We start from the raw sequence: 11,698 nt of genomic DNA, 5'->3' as shown, positions 1-11,698 counted from the left end.
GGCGCAGCAGTGCTCTTAAGGAGAACAGGAATGGCTGCCTCCTTCCCCGAGCCCCTTCTCCTCCCTCCGGTGCCGCGGTGGTTGAAGAGCCTGGTTTTGGGCTGGAAGAGCCTTTGGTGCGTGGCGAGGGCTTGCCCTGTGAGGCATACACCGTGCCTTTGTTCAGCAGGCGAGACGGGACGTACCCGGTGCTCCGATGGCGGCAAGTCACATCGTGGCAGAGAGACCACAATACTAGGCCGCAGCTGGAGAATGAATCTTTCAGTGCAGTGTCTCCTGGGATTTCTTGGCTCCCCAGCCATCTGCGGGTCAATGAGAGACAACCGGTAGCATCTGGCAGACATAGTCGCAGGAGGTGAAGTCGCTAACCAACATGAGGGTGGATGGGGATCAGGCAGGGCAGTTACGTTTGGGGCAGCAGGTCAGAGTGCACAAATCTCACTAATTTGTGTGACGCAAATGAATAAGATTCAAAACCAGCAGCTGGAGACAATACAGCGGGAGCCATTGTCTAAGCGTAAAGAGGTTTGCTGGAGCTGCATGAGCCCATGCCTTGGTTACATGTCTTCCATCAGTGATACAACAGCGACACAGTAGTATGCAGTCCACAGGTTTATCCTCATGTCACGACGACGTGCTTCCTTGTGCACCATGGCTCAGAGAGCTGTTTTCCAAATGCCTCAAGCTGTCCGCCCTGTGACCTCAAGTATTTTATGGTGCTACTCTTCATGCTGTTTATACAGCCTGGAGAGCAGATCTCCCAGTCTGAACAGGGAAGATGCTTTCCTTCTCTCTCTTAGGGACACACATGCGCAGTCCTTCACTTGTTAAATTTTCATCATTCTAGCATGGAGAGAGCTGCTAAAAAAAAAATAATAAGTCAGTGATTTCATATATATTAATTGGGCAAACTATTTTTGAATAAGAAAGTCAGCCCTTAAAGTCAATCTTAGATTTTTAGCTCAGCCTTAAGTATAACCTATGCAGAGCAAGAAAAGATTCCATTTTTACTGCAGTAAATAGTGCCCTTTAGCAGGCAAATTACTGGTTAGAGACTTCCCTGATGAAAAAACTCATCTAGCTCCCCTGTATGAGGAGTGTCTAGTTTAAGCATGTAGAAAAATTCAAATGGAGAAAAATAGGGCAAGAAATAATAAAATGCTCAGTTTGGGGCAGTCACAAATAATTATTTTGAATGGGAAAAATGATGTCAGTATAGGCAATGCAACCAAAGGTAGAGAAGCAGTACTCCCTCTTTTGGTTTGTATTCTTCAGCTCCACAATATATTTAATTTGATGTTCCTTGTTTCCACTCTTAAAATATTTTTTAGAAATGGTAAATGGGCCTCCAGGTTTTTCAGTTCAACTTGGTTTTTTTCTCGATGCACACCAAAATGCCACTGATTCATAAGCACCTTTAGTTCCAGTATTTTGTTCTGTATTCAGCAAAAGTATTATGATTGTTTTATCCTCTCACTGTTTTTTAAAAAACAGGAAAGAGAAAGGGACAACCACATGTACCAATACAGTGATGTGGATCCTGCAGGAAGACTAATTAAAGCAATGTGGAAAAAGAAGAATACACCAAAGTGGCATGAACTATACACTGGTAAGGAGAAATATGCAAAAACAGAGTTTTAGTTATAATCGTCATGGCCGTAAATCGACCTGCCTCTGGAAGATACTCTTTATTGTAATGAATTTCCCCAGTATCTTTTGTTTGACAGCAGTCAGAGATAAAAAGTGATCAGCAAGAAGAAATATGACACCTGACATTTTAAATGCCCTGTTAGTGTTATTTATTCTGCTAAAAAATACAGTTCTTCATCCATTAAGTGTTGAAAGGGGGAACGAAAGAGCATCATTCACTGTGTAAATTCATGACAAGTGTGCGATCCTGGGCATCCCTCATATGAAGAGGGAATATTTGGCTTCATATGAAGAAGCCAATTGCAGTTCATTGTGGTACTAGGAAAAAACCTAGCAGAGTTGCACCTCATGAGACGCAGCTTTCACAGAACAGCATTTTGGACCACTGGCAACTGTGGTCTTTGGAGACTGGAGGTAGGGTACAGTCAGATAATGTAAGTATGTAGGTAGTTCATTTACAGGAAAACCTATGCTCCCAGAATTAAGGAGATTCCCATGGCAATTGGAATGCAACTAGTGGCATTTGGGATGGTCACCACCGATATATTTAATGACATTTCATAGCAGTTAAAAGAGAAACCTGTGACTTACAGCAATGATGAAAATTTGTGGTGTGTGTGATGGTGAGAGAGCACTTACGTGGTGGCTCATGGCCATGTCCATGAACTGACATCTGGCAGAGCTAATGACAGATGGCAGTTGTTTGGAAAGACATCTGTAACAAGCTCCAACTGCTGGAAGAAGTGAGCCAGGCACTGGCTGCTGAAGCATCACCTCTTGCACCTGGGGACGGTGGGATATGTTTGCAGTTGGTGGCAAAGAGGAGGAGAGAAAAGAGACTAGCGTGGAAAACGGAGGAGGTGAAAGTGGAGCAGAGATTTGAATTTGGGTGTGGCAAACAAAGCAAATGCTACAAAGGAAGGGAGAAACATGTGAGCCCTAGAGGAAGAAAAGTTAGAAACACACCGGTAGTTTCAAAGAACAAAGTGGTAGCTGCAGGGGAGGAGGGTAAGATCACCACGTACAGAACATGATTCTGTAGTGGTGTGGGGAATGGGTAGTAGAAAAGAGCCCAGGAATGAAGGAGGGACTAGAAAAAGATGGAGAAACTGAAAAGATCAGGAAAGATGAGAAGAAAAAAAATGATCCATCTATGTAAGTGTTTTTATTCTAAATAAAGAAAAGCAGAGAAAAGCAGAGAAAGTAGAATAAAGAAAAAAACATGTAAAGTCAACCGAAGGAAGCTAGAATAAAGGGAAGAGTGAGGGAAGGAGAATGGAATAAGGAAATGAAAAGAAAAAATAGAAACATGAATAAGTGGGAAAAAATTGAAAACTTGGTAACTTTTATTTAGATAATGTGTGCTTCATATAATTGGTTTCTCCATTTCCCACAGTCTAAAAAAAAGAGATACAATGATGTACGTAGGAAATAGTGCTTCATTACATGAGTTTGTCTTGCATCTCAGGAAAAGGGGTACCTCTTCTGAAAAAAAATTCCATCAAAACAATAGGTGTTGTTTTCTTTTTTATTCAAGAAATAAATACAGCGATTGTAATACATGTAATGCTGTTCTGTCCTCTCTCCCCTTTCTCTCTTTCTCTTTTCCTCAATTTTGAGTCTGTGCCTCAGACATTTCAATTTTGACATCTTTCATTCCACCCCCACATATCAAATTTAAAGTCAGTTTAACTCCTGGATGTAAGTGAAATATTTTATAAAATGTCATAGTTTTAGGCTTGTGTGGGATTGGCTCTCCTAATTAGTACCTCAACTGTGTACTTGGTGGAACTGGCATAAATCTGCATTATCGCATTGCATTTCTCAGTAGTCCAAGTGTGTTGCACAGTCAAGACAAAACATATTTTACCAATAAGGATGTGATGGCAGAGAGCTTAAACTTCTCATCCAGACCCACAAAGTTTGTGAGTGTCAAAGCCAGACCACAATTTGGGCATTGCTGTTTATTTCAATGCTCTAACTCTGTGAAATACAAATATAAGAGGAGGAAATTTTTGCATGAGTTTGGCTGAAAACAAACTTATTATTTCATACAGATACACAGTCTTTATACAGTAGAGATTAAAAAAGTAGCATTTTGAATTACCTACTAGATTTAAGGGGCTCTTAATCTATAATTTTTAAGCAGCTTTATTATAAATACACTCACATTAAAATAGTATATCTTTAGTTTCTTGTTCCATGTATGCTTTCAATACCACTTTTCATACTGCAGTCGGTTTACTCTTTTCCCTGCTACATCAATAATTTTCTATAGGAAAAGACAGTTCTCTGCTATAATGCAAAATGATGATTTCTTTTTGCATCCGTGAAAATTCAATGGTAAAATTACAAAAACATGCTAGAGAATTTTTCTTTTTGTGTAGCACTTCCATGTGGAAGATTCATATTACCATGTGGGCATTCAAATTACCAGTCTGACTTCTAAACTATTCAGTTTTTTAAGATAGGTTCAATTATCCACTTAAATTTATGGGATAACCCAACAGTGCCATTCTGACCTGCCCAGTCTTTGCTGTTTGTACCTCATAAATCTACAGGGGCTACCTATAAAAGTTGTTTTTGATTACCTGAACCTAAAGAGGTTAGAAGTCATTGGGACACTTTTGAAGGAACAGAGTAAGGAGGGAACATACATTTACTTAATTTTTGTAACTGAAATATCTTGGACGTGCATAATATCTTTTATTAGAATGAACACAAACTGCTATTCCACACCTTTTTCACACTCACATCACTACGCTACAGTATCTACTTTACAAGCTGTGAAAATGAGACTAAAAAAACACACTCAGTACTAGACATAAGACCAAGAACACAACCCAAAATTCTGTCTGCTGTTGCAACTAATTTCATTGTTGAAGCATGGGGGGATGGAGCAGTTAGAGAAGTGCAAATACCTTTTATACTGAGGCTTTCTGAATCACAAATGGCAAGATGAAGTTATCCTGGCTAACTAGGTGGTGATTTATTCATGGATGTGGAAGCTGGAGGTAATTTTAAGATATTCTTTCATGAAGACAGGTAAATGGATAATATATGTGATACAAAAAAGGTTGATGAAGCTGAAATTTGCAGTTTGGTCACAAAAATTGAAGGATGAAGTCTTACAAGCCAGTCCTAGATTCTAAAAAATGTGTTTAGGCATCGATCTCCCATTCAAATGAGTAAGAGGATTCAGACCTAAGTTTAGAAATAATTAGGGCATAAAGAGAGATAGTTGTCTATCTAGGACAGTGGGGAGCACTGAACATAGCCTAAAATACAAAGTTCCATTAGTAAAAATCTCTGACTGTTTTGTTTGTTTGTTTGTTTGTTTTTTCTGCATAGGCTGCTTTTTCTTGGGTAATGTTGCGCTGAAGTGAACTGCAAGCCTCTGTGAATCCTTCTCACAGATGCACTGATGCGAGGGGATGGGATGAAAGTCAGATTTCATAAAGTTTTTTCAGACATCAAATCAGCAAAAAGGTAGAGTGAAGAGCATGCTGAAAGGCGAATAGGAGATAATAAATGGAGAAAGGAGGCAAAAACTTGGCTTTGAGGGATGAAATGCTGCAGAGGATTAGTCTGCAAATAAAGATTTTGTAGGGCTTTAATGCATAAGGTTTATGCATTAAATGGGAGAATAAGAATCTGTGTATTCAGCTTCATGCCCAACCTTCCAAGAGGTTCAAGAGCTGCAGTGATAACCAATGATCTAAATCCACTTCTAGGCTGAAAAGAGTCCAAGTTACAACTAGACTATCACAACTGACCTACTTGGTACACTTGACAGCAGTCTCAGTGGAGAGACTAAGGAGCAGATGGGAGTACAGCCTGATACATCACTCTGTGGACAGTCTTTTCAGAACAAAATCATATGTTTTGGAGAATACAAGTTGCATTCACTGCATACTTCAGACTCCTGGATGTTGCAGACTAGCAAATTTCATCATTCCCTGTACAGAAATCTATCTTTACTAATTGGGTTTGGCTAAAATTCCAGAAGGCTTGATTGCAGTGTTTCTTTAAGAGCTCCTCCTTCTCTCTCTGTACTTCTTTCTCTGTCTACAAATTATTGAACACATTCAGGCTATCAGTACTGAGCGCTATTTCATTGTCACTGAGGCTTGAATGGCGTTGAACCAAGACCCTGCTGCCCAGTTCTTGCTAGTGCAAATCAAATCATAGAACAACATACATAATTGGGCTGAGAACATAAAGGAAAGAGCTCCTTTATTAGATATTTTAGATCAGAGACCTCATTTGCATTAATTCTCTATAGTGGACTCTGTTCTTGAGCCAAAGAAATGAATCTCTCTCTCCTTACCTGCTTTACAAATGACTAGTAGATTCTGCTTCTTTCTGTTCAGCTAGGTAACATATCATTTTACCTACACTCGGCAGTATGCTGTTCTTTCCCTGCATAACATCTGCTGAAGTTTTCATAGCTTGAATTGTTCTTGGGCTTGTTTTAAAAGGCATGTTTCAGAAATGTCTTTGAGGATGTCAATTTTTAGTCATTGTTTTATCCGCTAGGGTGTTCTTCTTCATTTATGTTTGTTATTTTACTTTTTAAAATAAGACTAAACAGGCTTTGGAGTTTAAAGTTTAAAGGTTTTAATTCAGGTTTAGGTTAAAGATACCGAGAATGGTAAGGTAATTCATAGCAATAGGATAGTAATTTATTTTTGTATGACAATAAACTGGCATTTAATCTCCTTCACATTTTAGAAGCTAAACTGTAAATTAATTTTCACATAAGACAGCAGTGTCTCTCTGGCTGGTCAGTTCTAATTTGCACTTCTCCTTACTGTTGTGGTATTTGTATACACACTTTCCACATACACCTGAAAATTCTGACATTCACTGTTCAAAGCCTTTGTGTTATTTGTACTTCATGCCTCATTTCTCTATCACTTGATGTATGACAAGGGTTTTATTAGTTAGTGCACTTTTAAAGCACATTTTTGTTCTGTGAAGTAACCCTAATAACATTTGAGATTGGGCATTTCAATTTTCTCACATAATTTATATTAACACGCTTAACTTTTTCCAGAGAGCCTTACAGCTTCATATTGGACTCTGCATTTTACTCAGCAGCATCCTCAGCATTTACTCTGCCCATGACATTACCTATGACAAACTTCTAAAGGCTATCTTGGCTATCTTACAGTTGTTAGTAAGACGTTTTGAGGGCAAAAGGTTTGTGCAATTATAATTCAGAACATAAACTGGTCTGAAAAATCTTAATTGTTGTTGGTGAGGCAGAAAGAACCCCAAGTAGTGTTGAGGGTGAGGTTGTGAGTTAGAAAGAAACATATCTTCTTTTGTTCTAAACTGAAAGAAATGTGATATTTGCATCTGCAAGAGAATGAACTGGAAGCCCAAAGTGACATAGTACTGAATAACTTTTCAAATAACTATCTGAGCTGTAATAGGATAATAATGCACTCCGGTCTTTACAGGGCAAGAATTAGTGATTCAGTCTCTGTGTGATGCAGGTGGCTCACTGCTCCACCCAGGTATAAAAGAGGATGGTGTGGCTCCTGTAGGAGATGATCCTTCTGAATGAAAAAGTTTGAATTTAGAACACCTAAAAGTCGTCAAACTGCAAGAGAAGGTTTAAGGCTTCTGTTTCCTGTGAACCTCTTTTCATGACAGGAAAGCTTTAGGAAGGGGGGAACTTAGCCCTGCACAGCCTTTTTTTTCCGAGTCAGTGGAAATGCTGGCAATAGTACAGGGGTAAGAGCTAGCATGTTGTACGATCATACCAACACATGTACTAGTATGCAACTTCACATAGCTTTTAAAGTCGCGAGGATGTTATGTTTGATGGGTTCTTGCTGGGGATGAGGGTGCAGCAGGGATGGCTTCAGGCTGCCAAGTCGTACAATTCTACTTAAATGGTTTCATGTCAAGGAATAGTAATGAATGAGTAAACTTACTGGCCCACTAAACTGTACAGAGGAGCAAAACTAGCTCCCTCTTTTGGTCTGCTGAAAATAATTAGGAGAAACAAGTTTCATAGTTTCATAAAAACAATTTGATTTTTTTACACAAGAACATACAAATTGTCTATTGGTTTCCTAACTAACCATCTTTCCTAAACAAGATGTTTTATTTGTTGCCTGCCATTTTGTCTGGTCATTAATAAATGGTTAGTTTACACAGATGGATGGGTTTACTGTCCCAGGTAGAAAACTAAGTCATAGTGATGGCAATGTTGTTATACTTCTGTGGTAATAGCAGAGTATTGCAAGTAACCCCATACAGACAAAATTGACAATAAGGAACAACTTAACATAAAAAACTTGGCCCTCCATCTGGGTGTGTCATTTCCTTTGGGTTGGACGTTTTCCCCATCTTGTATTTGAGAGAGAAAATACTTGTCTGACTTGCTTCAAAACTTTTACTAGTTTCTTCTGTCAACTGTGGGAACACATCCCATATTTAATTGAGTTATTGGATTTGTTTGGAGTTTCAAAAATGAGCAAAAGCTCATTAAAGGAATAGGGGAAAGTCCTTGAACTCTGTCTCTTATAGTGAGAGTATATTTTAGGTAGTGTAAGAAAATAACCTATTGTCTGGAATCATATCCCTAACTATTTTAGACTGCTGGAGAATTCAGAAAAAAACCTTATATAATAGCCTTTCGTGCTGTGTTTTCATTAAGTCTGAGGCAGCTCAATAAAGAAGCTACAGCATGATTTATTTTAATCAGTTATTACAGAGAAGTCATTAGAAAAAAAACTTGGCAAAATCTTGCTTACATACTTTTAGCATTCCAAATCCACAAAACGTTTAGATACAATCTCATTTCATTACAACCAAAACAAACCTCCTTTACTAGATTTCTTTCATTTTTTTCTTTAAATGATGATGTTTTCATACCTATTCTGTCTACACTGGCTTTCCAGTTCAGTGTCTTTTGTGTCTGTTTTCTTTATAATGTCACTAAGATTAGTAAGGTTGCTGTGAGGAATCCTATTGTCCCATAAGGCTTGGTAAGACCATTTGGCAGACTATGAACTAGAGATGGAGTAAGGAAAATGATTTAGCCATTTTTGTCATCTGAAAATGACTTTCAGAAATATTTGCACAGGTGATTATTATTCTAGTTCAAATCTACAAGAATCTGGATTTTGACCTACGTATTGTACGTATGCTGAAAGTTTTACCAACTTTTCGGCCTGTTAATTTCACTTGACATTTCTTCTTCTTGACCTAAAAAGTCTATATTCAGGCACACACACAATCCTTTTTTTAAATAACTCCTCTATTTTAAAAGAGGGGTGCCGTGGGGCTATTGAATGATTTAGATAGGGGCATAGGGACAAAGAATGTGTCCGGCTCTGTTCCTATAACTTACAGTCTCTAGGCATTGTGATAAAAGAAATGCCTATCAAATTCCATAGGACAAATGTTTTCATCTACAGCAACTGCTCTTTCATGACTGACGTGGCACTAACTGTACCTGTTCTTAGCACTGACCAAGAACAAACAAGATGAAGATTTATCTTCAGTTCTTTAATTTATTTTTATTTATGTATTTTTGAAGGTGAGTGAGTGGAGGGAAGCATATAAAGAAAGAGGATAACACTGATTGCCATAAGTGGTCAATTGTTAAACAAGTGCCCAGTAAGAAGTCTTTTTGATGAGGCAAAAAGGCAATGATCTAAGAATGCCGTATCATGGTATTCACTGGAAAAAAATCAAGCAGTCTTCAGTTCTTTAAGGAGTTCCAGTTTTAAGAGTGCATGCTGCTCTGCTCTTGATGCACAGAATGGAGAGTGTAATAGCATCACACCATCTAGGTTTCCATCACATCTGGCTCTTGGCTTCAACTGATATACAGAAGAGTATTAGAGAGATGAGGAAGCAGTGCACAGCAGCTCATAGAGCATAATCAGAGACAAAAGAACAGTTAGTATATTGACATAGACAAGGAAATTTTCTGTGGCCTTTACATCTCAAGTTAAGTCATCCTAACTATACCTCTTAAGAGTGACCCGAGTGACCGTTGCTGTATGTCATGTATGAAGCTGGACAGAGCTGTAAGCAGAACAGAAGCTACCTTTTGACCATAGCAAGCTACCAAGCTTGTGTCTGGAGGCAACAGACTGATTTGACCATTGTTTTTTAAATTGCTGGGAGGTGGAGAATTGGAATCTAAAAGAGGAGTAAAGGATGAAGAGCACCAGTGATCTACACTGCTCAAAAAGTAAACAGTGAGGACTGGTGGAGAGAATGTTAGATATTGAATGATGCTGGAAAGCACAGGGAAGAACTAGAACAGCTCTGAATCAAGAGGGCGCAGAAGAGTCCAGAACTGGAATATCCGTTGTATTAGTATATTGTTTAGGTTGTCTGAGGGTATACTGTTGATAAAACATCCCTGGCAGGATAATACCTTGCTCACAAAGAATCCCAGAAGAATTGAAGCAGAAACTGCCAAAGTCACCTCTCACTAAAAAGAAATATTTCAAACATATTTTAACAAATCCTGACTGTAAAATGTGCAAATTGGATTTCCAGTAATGAGACCCATCAGTAGGCACATTTTCTCAACATATTCTGTCAGAGTATCACTTGAAAATAGTGATTCAAATTTTCAAAAGTTACTTTAATTTGCTCAGAGAGGAAAGCATTTTCATTTTGCCCAGTCAGTTCTAATAATTTGCTAAATTCAAAATACGTGAAATTATTGAAGCTAGTTGCAGTGACCAGAAGGACCACTAATCTTTTAATAATATTTTTTTTCCCATGAATCATGTAGACTTGCACAAGAAATTTTTCAGAACAGATAAAACACAAATCTTTGTTGACATGCCTCCTTATTGTCTCTTCCACAGACATAATTCTGGACATTTGCTAGTAATCTCCATTCAGAAGATATGCTTAAAAAAAATACCTGCTAGCTGCAGGGGTGTGTAGTTGGAAACTTCCATCTTCTTACACAAGTGCTCCTTTTTCTTAGTAAAGTTCCCTAGCTCTTCCCTGACAGATGAGTCTGGATATTGATACTTCCTATCTTGGCAGGCAGTAACAAGCATGATGAGGTAGATTAAGAGCAGTTGGGAAAGAAAAACAGTATTCCACAACTCTTTTATACTGTAAAGCCTTGAAAGCCTTTAAACAATAATCCTTTATCCCACAGTGTATTCTTTGGGCATCTTTTGGGCACAGAATGTTGAGTTGCATGGACTTTGGTACGCCTCAGTACAGCTGTACTTAAATAACTCCCATGTGAACTGCATGTAACATGTATTAGTGACACAGTCTTCTAACTGTCTCAAAAACTAGAGAAGATTGCCAAGGCAGTTGTGTGCTCAGCTAACTTTTCTTTTTGAAAATCCAGCTTATAAGTAGTCTAATAGGTATTTTCTACGTATTTCCCAATTAACAACTAGGTATTGTTAAATACCTTGTTTTTAAACAGAAGCTATCCCTTAAGCTGTTGCATAATATATTTATTCAATCATATCTCACTACAATTAAATATATTTTATGAAGAGTTTGTTTTTCTGCTCCACTTCTGGAGTTCCAGTAACTGTTATGGAGATATAAACACTTAAATAAGCAGGTGGTTTTCCCATACCTCTTCCATTGCAGCATTGTGCTACATGTTCTGTCCAGAACACTGAATTGCATGCAGTCAAAGGGCTGGTGCTTTGTAGCTAGCAGAAACAGTCTAGTACGTATCAGGATAGACGCTGTCCTTAAGTGGAAATGGGAATGTAGGTAGGTGTGATTACTATAAAATAAAGAGGGACTGCACAGCTGCTTTCCAAATCTACCGTTCATCTCTTTATTTTACAATGCAAGGATTAAGACATTTTCCTGGAGCATACCATACTTAATTTTGAATATTAATCCCTTTCTATTAGGAGCATTAGACTTCTTCAGGGATTCACCTAAGGACAGCTGAAGTACATGGGATGATTTTAAGACCAAGACTTTAACAGTATTTTCAGATTCCAAGGAGAAGACAGTGAAGTGCATAGACTGCAAAGAGGCACTGAAGTTGTTTTATTTGTTTTATTTA

This window comes from Buteo buteo, chromosome 2 (assembly GCF_964188355.1).
Source record: "Buteo buteo chromosome 2, bButBut1.hap1.1, whole genome shotgun sequence".
NCBI classification, from domain to species: domain Eukaryota; kingdom Metazoa; phylum Chordata; class Aves; order Accipitriformes; family Accipitridae; genus Buteo; species Buteo buteo.
The sequence above is the reverse complement of the archived record's forward strand: the minus strand, read 5'-3'. Positions refer to the sequence as shown.